Source organism: Megascapheus bottae, chromosome 6 (assembly GCF_031878675.1).
Source record: "Megascapheus bottae isolate mThoBot1 chromosome 6, mThoBot2.hap1, whole genome shotgun sequence".
Lineage (NCBI taxonomy): Eukaryota > Metazoa > Chordata > Mammalia > Rodentia > Geomyidae > Megascapheus > Megascapheus bottae.
The window spans coordinates 56,287,838-56,291,994 of NC_143514.1; positions in this window are offsets into that span (position 1 = coordinate 56,287,838).

A 4,157-nucleotide genomic window follows, 5' to 3' on the forward strand; every position below is an offset into this window, starting at 1 on the left:
TGGTACCGTTCTCGCGCCAGCCAGCGCGCTCCCAGCAGGCGTCGGAGTGGCGCGCCACCCGAGGCCCCCCGCGGAGCCAAGGCCCAGCCGCTAGGTACCCTGGGAAATGTAGTTTTTGTTGCGCTTGCCGGAAGGCGGTACCAGGAAGGAGAGGCCGTGAGCACGTGGGTCTGGGGGACCTGAACCGCCCTGACAGTCGCTGGCCTACAGCGTCGGAGAGACCCGCCTAGTTTTGCCCGCGAGGCGAGCTTCGGCCCAGCTCTCTGGGATCTGTGGATGAAGGTAGAAGCAGGGGTCAAAACATTCCGATGCCCCACTGCTGACAGGGAAGTGGTTGCTTCTGGGGAGGGGGGGCTGAAGGTGTCAACATCACCGGTGAAGAGAATTTAAAATAAAAATAAAATTTATGTTAAAAAAAACAATAGAAAAAGATGGTTTTGGGGACTCCCAATAAGCTACCGTGAACCACCTACCATGGACAGTGCTCAGGGGACTTTTAATACGTCTTCTTTATGTGTAATGTGAGTAAAAGTAACTCTGCAGCCTGGAGTGTGGCCTAGTGGTAGAGTGCTTGCCTAGCATGCAAGAAGCCCTGGGTTTGATTCCTCAGCACTGCGTAAACAGAAAAAAGCCAGAAGTGGTGCTGAGATTCCAGGGGTAGAGTGCTAGCCTCCAGCAAAAAGAAGATCAGGACAGTGCCCAGGTCCTCAGTGCAAGCCTCAGGACTCCCCCCCCCCCCCCCGCCCCCAAAAAAAAAGAAAGAAAGAAAGAAGGAAAGAAAAAAAAAAAGAAATAGAGCTGTTGCTTACGTTGTAAAGCACTAGCTTCAGGGACAGCGCTCAGGCCCTGAGTTCAAAGATTCATGACTGGCACCGCCCCCCCCCCCCAAAAAAAAAGCTCACATTTGAGTACTGGGAGCAATACTTTGCATACTTTGCCTTATGTTCTCTGAACAATCTGAGCTGGTGTTTGTGCTCATCATTTTCAGATGAAATAAGGAAACCAAGATTGAGAAAGATGAACTAGGGTAGCAGTATCTACCCTGATCTGTAGGCTCCCTGCCTCTCCCCTTCCAGTTATCCTTATATCAATTCCTGCCAGTTATTCCAACAGGGAAGAAAAGAAAATGATTTAAAATGGAGGAAGAGGGGCCAGGAGTTTGGCCTACTGGTAGAGTGCTTGCCTAGCATGCACAAAGACCCAGGTTCGAATCCTGAGTACCACATGCATAGAAAAAGCTGAAAGTGGTGTTGTGGCTCAAGGGATAGAAGAGCTCTAGCCTTGAGAAAGTCCAAGGACAGTGCTCAGGCCCTGAGCTAAAGCCCAGGACTGGAAAAGAAAGAAAGAGAGAGGGGGGGGGGAGAGAGAGAGAGAGAGAGAGAGAGAGAGAGAGAGAGAGAGAGAGAGAGAGAAAGAAAGTGTGGAAACTGACATTGGCAGCAGCTGCTGAGGCATGAGACAGTGAATAATAGTGTCCCTGAGAAGATAGATACTTGATCTGAGCTTAAAGAACAGAAAAAACTGGGAATGAAGAGCACTCACTTATTTGGTTAAAATCCAGTAACACTTTACAGTTACTCAGTAAGTTTTTGTTTTTTGTTTTTGTTTTTGTTTTTGTTTTTTTTCAGTCAAGGGGCTTGAACTCTGGGCCTGGATGCTGTCCCTGAGCTCTTCAACTTAAGGCTACTGCCCTACCCCTGAGCCACAGTGCCACTTCCATTTTCTAATGATTATTTGGAGATAAGATTCTCACATTCTTTAGTACCCTGGCTGGCTTTGAATGCGAGCCTCAGATCTCAGTTTCCTAAGTAGCTAGGATTATAGGCGTGAGCCACCGCACATGGCTCAGTAAGTCTTTTATATATAAAAAAAAATGTTTAGCAGGTACAATGGCTCACGCCTGTAATCTTAGCTACTCAGATCTTAGCTGAGATCTGAGGATCTTGGTTTGAAACCATCACAGCTTCAAAAAAAAAAAGTTTCTGTGGCTCTTTTATCTCCAATTAACCAGCAAAAAAGCAGAATTGGGAGGCATGACTCAAATGATAGAGCCTTGGACAAAAAAGCTAAGGAAGAGCACAAGGCCCTGAGTTCAAGTCACAGTACTGGCACACACATAAAACCCAAACACATTCGTGTGTGGGAATTCAAAGCCAGCCCAGGCATGAAAGTCAGTGAGACTCTTTATCTCCAATTAATCACCAAAAAAAACCCTCCAGAAGTGGCACTGTGGCTCAAAGTGGTAGAGTGCCAGCCTTGAACTGAAGAACTCAGAGACAGCACACGCAGGTCCAGAGTTCAAGCCCCATATCAGAAAAGACAGACAGACAGACAGACAGACAGACAGAAAGTAAGTGAAGGAAGGAAGATTTTAAAGAATACTAGTCATTTGTAAGCATCTTAAGGGAAATATTTGTGGGGTGAGGAAGAGGAGGGGATGAATAACAAAGGTTGGAAAATAGGCATGGTGCAAGCAATATACTCTTGTAGGAGTTTGAACACTTAAGGAAAGTGCAATATGGAATCATGATAGGATTTCAAGTGATTGCTCTGAGATCCACACTCACATTCAACTGCCTCCAGCCTCCATGTCTCTTGAAGATGTCAAGAGCACTTTCTTTCTTTCTTTCTTTCTTTCTTTCTTTCTTTCTTTCTTTCTTTCTTTCTTTTCCCTCTCTCTCTCTCTCTCTCTCTCTCTCTCTCTCTCTCTCTCTCTTTCTTTTTGCTAGTCCTGGGGCTTGAACTCAGAGCCTGTGCACTGTCCTTGAGCTTTCTCAAGGCTAACACTCTACCACGTGAGCCACAGTACCACTTCTGGCTTAACAGGCAATCTTTTTTTTTTTTTTTTTTTTTTTTGCCAGTCTTGGGCTTGGGCTCGGGGCCTGAGCACTGTCCTAGGACTTTCTCAAGGCTAGAGCTCTACCACTTGAGCCTCAGCACCACTTCCAGCTTTTTTCCATGTATATGGTACCAAGGAATCGAACCCGGGACTTCATGCATGCTAGGCAAGCACTAAACCACTAGGCCAAACTCCCGGCCCTTTTTTTTTTTTTTTGCCAGTCCTGGGGCTTGAACTCAAGGCTTGGCTTTTTCTGTGTATGTAGTACCAAGGAATCGAACCTGGGTGTTTGTGTGTATGCTAGTCAAGCACTCTACCACTAGGCCAAAATCTTGGCCCCTTAACAGGTAATCTTAAATTGAGCATGACAAAACAGAACTCATGATCCTTCCACACCTCACCAAGCTGTCATGTGGTAACAATACCTTATTTTCCTTGCCAGTCACCCAAACCAGATACTGGAAACCATCCTTTTATCACACCCTCACAAAATCAGTTGGTCAGGACGTGATGTCTTTTTGTGCCTCACTTCTCTTCTGTCTTTACATGCAATGTCTGCCCTAACTCCAGGCACCTGTATGTGTTGCGTGCACAGCTCCACTGCCATGACTCATGGCTCTAGTTGGCTTCTGCCTTACCTCTTCACATCCATGCCACATGGTAGCCAGTGATCCGTTTGAAACATGCCTTAAAACCCTTCAGTGGCTTCCTGAGGACAACGTCTAAGTTCCCTGGTATATGATCTCTGTGATCTCTGTAGCCATTCATCTTACTAAGTGACCATCCTCAATCCTGACAACACACCAGCTTGTTTCATACTTCTCTAATTTTGTTCATGCTACTGTTTCTGTCAAAAAGGCTCTGTGTCAGTCTGGGTCTAGTCAGAAGAAGGAAGCGTCTAATATGGAGACTGCACAAATGCATTGCTGGATGGAGGAGACTGATGAGGAGGGGATGGGATGGGAGGTAAAATGTGAGCATGGTTAGTCTGGGCGTGATAACTGAAACCGTAAGTGTAGTTAATGCTGTCCAGAAGCCAGGCACTGGTGGCTCATGCCTGTAATCCTAGCCACTCAGAGGTTGAGATCTGAGGATCTTTGTTCAAATTCTGGGCAGAAAAGCAGAAAAGTCTCCGTGAGACTCATGTCTCCACTTAACCACTCAAAAACCAAAAGTGGAGCTGAGGCTCAAAGTGGTAGTAGAGGGTTAGCTGAGCTGAAAGGCTCAGTGACAGTTACCAGGCTCTGAATTCAAGCTCCAGGACTGATAAAAAACAACAACAAAAACTAAATACTGGGCTGGGAGTTTGGCCTAGTGG